The sequence below is a fragment of the Pan paniscus genome, chromosome Y (assembly GCF_029289425.2).
Source record: "Pan paniscus chromosome Y, NHGRI_mPanPan1-v2.0_pri, whole genome shotgun sequence".
NCBI lineage: Eukaryota > Metazoa > Chordata > Mammalia > Primates > Hominidae > Pan > Pan paniscus.
In genome coordinates, this window is record NC_073273.2 from 13,930,384 (window position 1) to 13,943,160 (window position 12,777).

Below are 12,777 nucleotides of genomic sequence, written 5' to 3' on the forward strand. Positions count from 1 at the left end.
CTGTAGAATCTCCCAGTGGATATTTGCAGTGGCTTGAGGCCTCTGACGGAAAAGGAAATATCTTCACATAACAAGTAGACAGAAGCACTCAGACAAACTTTTTTGTGATGTGTGCATTCTTCTCACAGAGTTGAACCTTAATTTTCATTGAGCAGTTTTGAAACACTCTTTTTGTAGAATCTGCAAGTAGTCATTTGGAGCGCTTTGAGGCCTTTGTTGGAAAACGAAATGTCTTCATATAATAACTAGACAGAAGCATTCTGAGAAACTTATTTGTGATATCTGCATTCATCTCACAGAGTTGAATCTTTCCTTTGATTCAGCAGCTTTGAAACACTCTTTTCGTAGAATCTGCTAGTGGACATTTGGAGCGCTTCGAGGCCTATGGTGGAAAAGGCAATATCTTCACATAAAAACTAGACAGAAGCCTTCTGACAAACTTCTTTGTGATGTGTGAATTTATTTCATAGATTTCAACTTTCTTGTGATTGAGCAGTTGTGAAACACTCTTTTTGTAGAATCTGCAAGTGGACATTTGGAACGCTATGAAGCCTAAGGTGGAAAAGGAAATATCTTCACATAAAAATTAGACAGACGCATTTTGACAAACTTCTTCGAGATGTGTGCATTCATCTCACAGAGTTGAACCTTTCTTTTGATTAAGCAATCTTGAAACACTCTTTTGGTAGAATCTGCAAGTGGATATTTGTTGTGCTTTGAGGCCTACGGTGGAAAAGGAAATATCTTCAAATAAAAACTTGACAGAAGCACTCTGAGAGCCTCCTTTGGGCTGTGTGCATTTCTCTCTCAGACTTGACCCTTTCTTTTGATTGAGCATCTTTGAAAGACCACTTTTGTAATAAATGCAAGTGGACATTCGAAGTGCTTTGAGGCCTATGGTGGAAAAGAAAATATCTTCACATCAGAAGGAGACAGAAGCATTCTGACCAATTTCTTTGTGGTGTGTGCATTAATCTCACAGAGTTAAACCTTACTTTCCATTGAGCCATTTTGAAACACTTTTCGTAGAATCTGCAAGTGGACATTTGAAGCGCTTGGAGGCCTAGGGTCGAAAAAGAAATATAGTCACATACAAACTAGATGGAAGCCTTCTGACAAACTTCTTTCTGATGTGTGCATTCATCTCACAGAGTTGAACCTTTCTTTTGATTGAGCAGCTTTGAAACCCTCTTTTTGTAGAATTTGCATGTGAACATTTGAAGCGCTTTGAGGCCTGTGGAGCAAAAGGAAATATCTCCACCTAAAAACTAGACAGAAGCATTCTGACAAACTTCTTTGTGATGTGTGCATTCATCTCACAGAGTTGATCCTTACTTTTCATTGAGCAGTTTTGAAACACTCTTTTTGTAGAATCTGCAGGTGGATATTTGGAGGGCTTTGAGGCCTCTGGTGGATAACGAAATATCTTCACATAATAACTAGACAGAAGAATTCTCACAAACTTCTTTGTAATGTGAGCATTCGTCTCACAGAGTTGAACTGTTCTTTTGACTGGGCAGCTTTGAAAGAGTACTTTTATCAAATCTGCAAGTGGACATTTGGATCGCTTTGAGGCCTCTGGTGGAAAAGGAAATAGCTTCACAATAAAACTGGAGAGAAGCGTTCTGACAAACTTCTTTGTGATGTGTACATTCATCTCACAGAGTTGAACCTTGCTTTTCATTGAGCAGTTTTGAAACACACTTTTTGTAGAATTTGAAAGTGGACCTTTGGATTGCTTGGAGGCCTATGGTGGAAAAGGAAATATCTTCACATAAAGACTAGACAGAAGCATTGTGACAAACTCCTTTGTGATGTGTGCATTCAACTCACAGAGTTGAACCTTTCTTTTGACTGAGCAACTTTGAAACACTCTCTCTGTAGAATCTCCCAGTGGATATTTGCAGTGGCTTGAGGCCTCTGACGGAAAAGGAAATATCTTCACATAACAAGTAGACAGAAGCACTCAGACAAACTTTTTTGTGATGTGTGCATTCTTCTCACAGAGTTGAACCTTAATTTTCATTGAGCAGTTTTGAAACACTCTTTTTGTAGAATCTGCAAGTAGTCATTTGGAGCGCTTTGAGGCCTTTGTTGGAAAACGAAATGTCTTCATATAATAACTAGACAGAAGCATTCTGAGAAACTTATTTGTGATATCTGCATTCATCTCACAGAGTTGAATCTTTCCTTTGATTCAGCAGCTTTGAAACACTCTTTTCGTAGAATCTGCTAGTGGACATTTGGAGCGCTTCGAGGCCTATGGTGGAAAAGGCAATATCTTCACATAAAAACTAGACAGAAGCCTTCTGACAAACTTCTTTGTGATGTGTGAATTTATTTCATAGATTTCAACTTTCTTGTGATTGAGCAGTTGTGAAACACTCTTTTTGTAGAATCTGCAAGTGGACATTTGGAACGCTATGAAGCCTAAGGTGGAAAAGGAAATATCTTCACATAAAAATTAGACAGACGCATTTTGACAAACTTCTTCGAGATGTGTGCATTCATCTCACAGAGTTGAACCTTTCTTTTGATTAAGCAATCTTGAAACACTCTTTCTGTAGAATCTGCAAGTGGATATTTGTTGTGCTTTGAGGCCTACGGTGGAAAAGGAAATATCTTCAAATAAAAACTTGACAGAAGCACTCTGAGAGCCTCCTTTGGGCTGTGTGCATTTCTCTCTCAGACTTGACCCTTTCTTTTGATTGAGCATCTTTGAAAGACCACTTTTGTAATAAATGCAAGTGGACATTCGAAGTGCTTTGAGGCCTGTGGTGGAAAAGAAAATATCTTCACATCAGAAGGAGACAGAAGCATTCTGACCAATTTCTTTGTGGTGTGTGCATTAATCTCACAGAGTTAAACCTTACTTTCCATTGAGCCATTTTGAAACACTTTTCGTAGAATCTGCAAGTGGACATTTGAAGCGCTTGGAGGCCTAGGGTCGAAAAAGAAATATAGTCACATACAAACTAGATGGAAGCCTTCTGACAAACTTCTTTCTGATGTGTGCATTCATCTCACAGAGTTGAACCTTTCTTTTGATTGAGCAGCTTTGAAACCCTCTTTTTGTAGAATTTGCATGTGAACATTTGAAGCGCTTTGAGGCCTGTGGAGCAAAAGGAAATATCTCCACCTAAAAACTAGACAGAAGCATTCTGACAAACTTCTTTGTGATGTGTGCATTCATCTCACAGAGTTGATCCTTACTTTTCATTGAGCAGTTTTGAAACACTCTTTTTGTAGAATCTGCAGGTGGATATTTGGAGGGCTTTGAGGCCTCTGGTGGATAACGAAATATCTTCACATAATAACTAGACAGAAGAATTCTCACAAACTTCTTTGTAATGTGAGCATTCGTCTCACAGAGTTGAACTGTTCTTTTGACTGGGCAGCTTTGAAAGAGTACTTTTATCAAATCTGCAAGTGGACATTTGGATCGCTTTGAGGCCTCTGGTGGAAAAGGAAATAGCTTCACAATAAAACTGGAGAGAAGCGTTCTGACAAACTTCTTTGTGATGTGTACATTCATCTCACAGAGTTGAACCTTGCTTTTCATTGAGCAGTTTTGAAACACACTTTTTGTAGAATTTGAAAGTGGACCTTTGGATTGCTTGGAGGCCTATGGTGGAAAAGGAAATATCTTCACATAAAGACTAGACAGAAGCATTGTGACAAACTCCTTTGTGATGTGTGCATTCAACTCACAGAGTTGAACCTTTCTTTTGACTGAGCAACTTTGAAACACTCTCTCTGTAGAATCTCCCAGTGGATATTTGCAGTGGCTTGAGGCCTCTGACGGAAAAGGAAATATCTTCACATAACAAGTAGACAGAAGCACTCAGACAAACTTTTTTGTGATGTGTGCATTCTTCTCACAGAGTTGAACCTTAATTTTCATTGAGCAGTTTTGAAACACTCTTTTTGTAGAATCTGCAAGTAGTCATTTGGAGCGCTTTGAGGCCTTTGTTGGAAAACGAAATGTCTTCATATAATAACTAGACAGAAGCATTCTGAGAAACTTATTTGTGATATCTGCATTCATCTCACAGAGTTGAATCTTTCCTTTGATTCAGCAGCTTTGAAACAGTCTTTTCGTACAATCTGCTAGTGGACATTTGGAGCGCTTTGAGGCCTATGGTGGAAAAGGCAATATCTTCACATAAAAACTAGACAGAAGCCTTCTGACAAACTTCTTTGTGATGTGTGAATTTATTTCATAGATTTCAACTTTCTTGTGATTGAGCAGTTGTGAAACACTCTTTTTGTAGAATCTGCAAGTGGACATTTGGAACGCTATGAAGCCTAAGGTGGAAAAGGAAATATCTTCACATAAAAATTAGACGCATTTTGACAAACTTCTTCGAGATGTGTGCATTCATCTCACAGAGTTGAACCTTTCTTTTGATTAAGCAATCTTGAAACACTCTTTCTGTAGAATCTGCAAGTGGATATTTGTTGTGCTTTGAGGCCTACGGTGGAAAAGGAAATATCTTCAAATAAAAACTTGACAGAAGCACTCTGAGAGCCTCCTTTAGGCTGTGTGCATTTATCTCTCAGACTTGACCCTTTCTTTTGATTGAGCATCTTTGAAAGACCACTTTTGTAATAAATGCAAGTGGACATTCGAAGTGCTTTGAGGCCTGTGGTGGAAAAGAAAATATCTTCACATCAGAAGGAGACAGAAGCATTCTGACCAATTTCTTTGTGGTGTGTGCATTAATCTCACAGAGTTAAACCTTACTTTCCATTGAGCCATTTTGAAACACTTTTCGTAGAATCTGCAAGTGGACATTTGAAGCGCTTGGAGGCCTAGGGTCGAAAAAGAAATATATTCACATACAAACTAGATGGAAGCCTTCTGACAAACTTCTTTCTGATGTGTGCATTCATCTCACAGAGTTGAACCTTTCTTTTGATTGAGCAGCTTTGAAACCCTCTTTTTGTAGAATTTGCATGTGAACATTTGAAGCGCTTTGAGGCCTGTGGAGCAAAAGGAAATATCTCCACCTAAAAACTAGACAGAAGCATTCTGACAAACTTCTTTGTGATGTGTGCATTCATCTCACAGAGTTGATCCTTACTTTTCATTGAGCAGTTTTGAAACACTCTTTTTGTAGAATCTGCAGGTGGATATTTGGAGGGCTTTGAGGCCTCTGGTGGATAACGAAATATCTTCACATAATAACTAGACAGAAGAATTCTCACAAACTTCTTTGTAATGTGAGCATTCGTCTCACAGAGTTGAACTGTTCTTTTGACTGGGCAGCTTTGAAAGAGTACTTTTATCAAATCTGCAAGTGGACATTTGGATCGCTTTGAGGCCTCTGGTGGAAAAGGAAATAGCTTCACAATAAAACTGGAGAGAAGCGTTCTGACAAACTTCTTTGTGATGTGTACATTCATCTCACAGAGTTGAACCTTGCTTTTCATTGAGCAGTTTTGAAACACACTTTTTGTAGAATTTGAAAGTGGACCTTTGGATTGCTTGGAGGCCTATGGTGGAAAAGGAAATATCTTCACATAAAGACTAGACAGAAGCATTGTGACAAACTCCTTTGTGATGTGTGCATTCAACTCACAGAGTTGAACCTTTCTTTTGACTGAGCAACTTTGAAACACTCTCTCTGTAGAATCTCCCAGTGGATATTTGCAGTGGCTTGAGGCCTCTGACGGAAAAGGAAATATCTTCACATAACAAGTAGACAGAAGCACTCAGACAAACTTTTTTGTGATGTGTGCATTCTTCTCACAGAGTTGAACCTTAATTTTCATTGAGCAGTTTTGAAACACTCTTTTTGTAGAATCTGCAAGTAGTCATTTGGAGCGCTTTGAGGCCTTTGTTGGAAAACGAAATGTCTTCATATAATAACTAGACAGAAGCATTCTGAGAAACTTATTTGTGATATCTGCATTCATCTCACAGAGTTGAATCTTTCCTTTGATTCAGCAGCTTTGAAACACTCTTTTCGTAGAATCTGCTAGTGGACATTTGGAGCGCTTTGAGGCCTATGGTGGAAAAGGCAATATCTTCACATAAAAACTAGACAGAAGCCTTCTGACAAACTTCTTTGTGATGTGTGAATTTATTTCATAGATTTCAACTTTCTTGTGATTGAGCAGTTGTGAAACACTCTTTTTGTAGAATCTGCAAGTGGACATTTGGAACGCTATGAAGCCTAAGGTGGAAAAGGAAATATCTTCACATAAAAATTAGACAGACGCATTTTGACAAACTTCTTCGAGATGTGTGCATTCATCTCACAGAGTTGAACCTTTCTTTTGATTAAGCAATCTTGAAACACTCTTTTTGTAGAATCTGCAAGTGGATATTTGTTGTGCTTTGAGGCCTACGGTGGAAAAGGAAATATCTTCAAATAAAAACTTGACAGAAGCACTCTGAGAGCCTCCTTTGGGCTGTGTGCATTTCTCTCTCAGACTTGACCCTTTCTTTTGATTGAGCATCTTTGAAAGACCACTTTTGTAATAAATGCAAGTGGACATTCGAAGTGCTTTGAGGCCTATGGTGGAAAAGAAAATATCTTCACATCAGAAGGAGACAGAAGCATTCTGACCAATTTCTTTGTGGTGTGTGCATTAATCTCACAGAGTTAAACCTTACTTTCCATTGAGCCATTTTGAAACACTTTTCGTAGAATCTGCAAGTGGACATTTGAAGCGCTTGGAGGCCTAGGGTCGAAAAAGAAATATATTCACATACAAACTAGATGGAAGCCTTCTGACAAACTTCTTTCTGATGTGTGCATTCATCTCACAGAGTTGAACCTTTCTTTTGATTGAGCAGCTTTGAAACCCTCTTTTTGTAGAATTTGCCTGTGAACATTTGAAGCGCTTTGAGGCCTGTGGAGCAAAAGGAAATATCTCCACCTAAAAACTAGACAGAAGCATTCTGACAAACTTCTTTGTGATGTGTGCATTCATCTCACAGAGTTGATCCTTACTTTTCATTGAGCAGTTTTGAAACACTCTTTTTGTAGAATCTGCAGGTGGATATTTGGAGGGCTTTGAGGCCTCTGGTGGATAACGAAATATCTTCACATAATAACTAGACAGAAGAATTCTCACAAACTTCTTTGTAATGTGAGCATTCGACTCACAGAGTTGAACTGTTCTTTTGACTGGGCAGCTTTGAAAGAGTACTTTTATCAAATCTGCAAGTGGACATTTGGATCGCTTTGAGGCCTCTGGTGGAAAAGGAAATAGCTTCACAATAAAACTGGAGAGAAGCGTTCTGACAAACTTCTTTGTGATGTGTACATTCATCTCACAGAGTTGAACCTTGCTTTTCATTGAGCAGTTTTGAAACACACTTTTTGTAGAATTTGAAAGTGGACCTTTGGATTGCTTGGAGGCCTATGGTGGAAAAGGAAATATCTTCACATAAAGACTAGACAGAAGCATTGTGACAAACTCCTTTGTGATGTGTGCATTGAACTCACAGAGTTGAACCTTTCTTTTGACTGAGCAACTTTGAAACACTCTCTCTGTAGAATCTCCCAGTGGATATTTGCAGTGGCTTGAGGCCTCTGACGGAAAAGGAAATATCTTCACATAACAAGTAGACAGAAGCACTCAGACAAACTTTTTTGTGATGTGTGCATTCTTCTCACAGAGTTGAACCTTAATTTTCATTGAGCAGTTTTGAAACACTCTTTTTGTAGAATCTGCAAGTAGTCATTTGGAGCGCTTTGAGGCCTTTGTTGGAAAACGAAATGTCTTCATATAATAACTAGACAGAAGCATTCTGAGAAACTTATTTGTGATATCTGCATTCATCTCACAGAGTTGAATCTTTCCTTTGATTCAGCAGCTTTGAAACACTCTTTTCGTAGAATCTGCTAGTGGACATTTGGAGCGCTTCGAGGCCTATGGTGGAAAAGGCAATATCTTCACATAAAAACTAGACAGAAGCCTTCTGACAAACTTCTTTGTGATGTGTGAATTTATTTCATAGATTTCAACTTTCTTGTGATTGAGCAGTTGTGAAACACTCTTTTTGTAGAATCTGCAAGTGGACATTTGGAACGCTATGAAGCCTAAGGTGGAAAAGGAAATATCTTCACATAAAAATCAGACAGACGCATTTTGACAAACTTCTTCGAGATGTGTGCATTCATCTCACAGAGTTGAACCTTTCTTTTGATTAAGCAATCTTGAAACACTCTTTCTGTAGAATCTGCAAGTGGATATTTGTTGTGCTTTGAGGCCTACGGTGGAAAAGGAAATATCTTCAAATAAAAACTTGACAGAAGCACTCTGAGAGCCTCCTTTGGGCTGTGTGCATTTCTCTCTCAGACTTGACCCTTTCTTTTGATTGAGCATCTTTGAAAGACCACTTTTGTAATAAATGCAAGTGGACATTCGAAGTGCTTTGAGGCCTATGGTGGAAAAGAAAATATCTTCACATCAGAAGGAGACAGAAGCATTCTGACCAATTTCTTTGTGGTGTGTGCATTAATCTCACAGAGTTAAACCTTACTTTCCATTGAGCCATTTTGAAACACTTTTCGTAGAATCTGCAAGTGGACATTTGAAGCGCTTGGAGGCCTAGGGTCGAAAAAGAAATATATTCACATACAAACTAGATGGAAGCCTTCTGACAAACTTCTTTCTGATGTGTGCATTCATCTCACAGAGTTGAACCTTTCTTTTGATTGAGCAGCTTTGAAACCCTCTTTTTGTAGAATTTGCATGTGAACATTTGAAGCGCTTTGAGGCCTGTGGAGCAAAAGGAAATATCTCCACCTAAAAACTAGACAGAAGCATTCTGACAAACTTCTTTGTGATGTGTGCATTCATCTCACAGAGTTGATCCTTACTTTTCATTGAGCAGTTTTGAAACACTCTTTTTGTAGAATCTGCAGGTGGATATTTGGAGGGCTTTGAGGCCTCTGGTGGATAACGAAATATCTTCACATAATAACTAGACAGAAGAATTCTCACAAACTTCTTTGTAATGTGAGCATTCGTCTCACAGAGTTGAACTGTTCTTTTGACTGGGCAGCTTTGAAAGAGTACTTTTATCAAATCTGCAAGTGGACATTTGGATCGCTTTGAGGCCTCTGGTGGAAAAGGAAATAGCTTCACAATAAAACTGGAGAGAAGCGTTCTGACAAACTTCTTTGTGATGTGTACATTCATCTCACAGAGTTGAACCTTGCTTTTCATTGAGCAGTTTTGAAACACACTTTTTGTAGAATTTGAAAGTGGACCTTTGGATTGCTTGGAGGCCTATGGTGGAAAAGGAAATATCTTCACATAAAGACTAGACAGAAGCATTGTGACAAACTCCTTTGTGATGTGTGCATTCAACTCACAGAGTTGAACCTTTCTTTTGACTGAGCAACTTTGAAACACTCTCTCTGTAGAATCTCCCAGTGGATATTTGCAGTGGCTTGAGGCCTCTGACGGAAAAGGAAATATCTTCACATAACAAGTAGACAGAAGCACTCAGACAAACTTTTTTGTGATGTGTGCATTCTTCTCACAGAGTTGAACCTTAATTTTCATTGAGCAGTTTTGAAACACTCTTTTTGTAGAATCTGCAAGTAGTCATTTGGAGCGCTTTGAGGCCTTTGTTGGAAAACGAAATGTCTTCATATAATAACTAGACAGAAGCATTCTGAGAAACTTATTTGTGATATCTGCATTCATCTCACAGAGTTGAATCTTTCCTTTGATTCAGCAGCTTTGAAACACTCTTTTCGTAGAATCTGCTAGTGGACATTTGGAGCGCTTCGAGGCCTATGGTGGAAAAGGCAATATCTTCACATAAAAACTAGACAGAAGCCTTCTGACAAACTTCTTTGTGATGTGTGAATTTATTTCATAGATTTCAACTTTCTTGTGATTGAGCAGTTGTGAAACACTCTTTTTGTAGAATCTGCAAGTGGACATTTGGAACGCTATGAAGCCTAAGGTGGAAAAGGAAATATCTTCACATAAAAATTAGACAGACGCATTTTGACAAACTTCTTCGAGATGTGTGCATTCATCTCACAGAGTTGAACCTTTCTTTTGATTAAGCAATCTTGAAACACTCTTTTTGTAGAATCTGCAAGTGGATATTTGTTGTGCTTTGAGGCCTACGGTGGAAAAGGAAATATCTTCAAATAAAAACTTGACAGAAGCACTCTGAGAGCCTCCTTTGGGCTGTGTGCATTTCTCTCTCAGACTTGACCCTTTCTTTTGATTGAGCATCTTTGAAAGACCACTTTTGTAATAAATGCAAGTGGACATTCGAAGTGCTTTGAGGCCTATGGTGGAAAAGAAAATATCTTCACATCAGAAGGAGACAGAAGCATTCTGACCAATTTCTTTGTGGTGTGTGCATTAATCTCACAGAGTTAAACCTTACTTTCCATTGAGCCATTTTGAAACACTTTTCGTAGAATCTGCAAGTGGACATTTGAAGCGCTTGGAGGCCTAGGGTCGAAAAAGAAATATATTCACATACAAACTAGATGGAAGCCTTCTGACAAACTTCTTTCTGATGTGTGCATTCATCTCACAGAGTTGAACCTTTCTTTTGATTGAGCAGCTTTGAAACCCTCTTTTTGTAGAATTTGCCTGTGAACATTTGAAGCGCTTTGAGGCCTGTGGAGCAAAAGGAAATATCTCCACCTAAAAACTAGACAGAAGCATTCTGACAAACTTCTTTGTGATGTGTGCATTCATCTCACAGAGTTGATCCTTACTTTTCATTGAGCAGTTTTGAAACACTCTTTTTGTAGAATCTGCAGGTGGATATTTGGAGGGCTTTGAGGCCTCTGGTGGATAACGAAATATCTTCACATAATAACTAGACAGAAGAATTCTCACAAACTTCTTTGTAATGTGAGCATTCGTCTCACAGAGTTGAACTGTTCTTTTGACTGGGCAGCTTTGAAAGAGTACTTTTATCAAATCTGCAAGTGGACATTTGGATCGCTTTGAGGCCTCTGGTGGAAAAGGAAATAGCTTCACAATAAAACTGGAGAGAAGCGTTCTGACAAACTTCTTTGTGATGTGTACATTCATCTCACAGAGTTGAACCTTGCTTTTCATTGAGCAGTTTTGAAACACACTTTTTGTAGAATTTGAAAGTGGACCTTTGGATTGCTTGGAGGCCTATGGTGGAAAAGGAAATATCTTCACATAAAGACTAGACAGAAGCATTGTGACAAACTCCTTTGTGATGTGTGCATTCAACTCACAGAGTTGAACCTTTCTTTTGACTGAGCAACTTTGAAACACTCTCTCTGTAGAATCTCCCAGTGGATATTTGCAGTGGCTTGAGGCCTCTGACGGAAAAGGAAATATCTTCACATAACAAGTAGACAGAAGCACTCAGACAAACTTTTTTGTGATGTGTGCATTCTTCTCACAGAGTTGAACCTTAATTTTCATTGAGCAGTTTTGAAACACTCTTTTTGTAGAATCTGCAAGTAGTCATTTGGAGCGCTTTGAGGCCTTTGTTGGAAAACGAAATGTCTTCATATAATAACTAGACAGAAGCATTCTGAGAAACTTATTTGTGATATCTGCATTCATCTCACAGAGTTGAATCTTTCCTTTGATTCAGCAGCTTTGAAACACTCTTTTCGTAGAATCTGCTAGTGGACATTTGGAGCGCTTCGAGGCCTATGGTGGAAAAGGCAATATCTTCACATAAAAACTAGACAGAAGCCTTCTGACAAACTTCTTTGTGATGTGTGAATTTATTTCATAGATTTCAACTTTCTTGTGATTGAGCAGTTGTGAAACACTCTTTTTGTAGAATCTGCAAGTGGACATTTGGAACGCTATGAAGCCTAAGGTGGAAAAGGAAATATCTTCACATAAAAATTAGACAGACGCATTTTGACAAACTTCTTCGAGATGTGTGCATTCATCTCACAGAGTTGAACCTTTCTTTTGATTAAGCAATCTTGAAACACTCTTTTTGTAGAATCTGCAAGTGGATATTTGTTGTGCTTTGAGGCCTACGGTGGAAAAGGAAATATCTTCAAATAAAAACTTGACAGAAGCACTCTGAGAGCCTCCTTTGGGCTGTGTGCATTTCTCTCTCAGACTTGACCCTTTCTTTTGATTGAGCATCTTTGAAAGACCACTTTTGTAATAAATGCAAGTGGACATTCGAAGTGCTTTGAGGCCTATGGTGGAAAAGAAAATATCTTCACATCAGAAGGAGACAGAAGCATTCTGACCAATTTCTTTGTGGTGTGTGCATTAATCTCACAGAGTTAAACCTTACTTTCCATTGAGCCATTTTGAAACACTTTTCGTAGAATCTGCAAGTGGACATTTGAAGCGCTTGGAGGCCTAGGGTCGAAAAAGAAATATATTCACATACAAACTAGATGGAAGCCTTCTGACAAACTTCTTTCTGATGTGTGCATTCATCTCACAGAGTTGAACCTTTCTTTTGATTGAGCAGCTTTGAAACCCTCTTTTTGTAGAATTTGCATGTGAACATTTGAAGCGCTTTGAGGCCTGTGGAGCAAAAGGAAATATCTCCACCTAAAAACTAGACAGAAGCATTCTGACAAACTTCTTTGTGATGTGTGCATTCATCTCACAGAGTTGATCCTTACTTTTCATTGAGCAGTTTTGAAACACTCTTTTTGTAGGATCTGCAGGTGGATATTTGGAGGGCTTTGAGGCCTCTGGTGGATAACGAAATATCTTCACATAATAACTAGACAGAAGAATTCTCACAAACTTCTTTGTAATGTGAGCATTCGACTCACAGAGTTGAACTGTTCTTTTGAC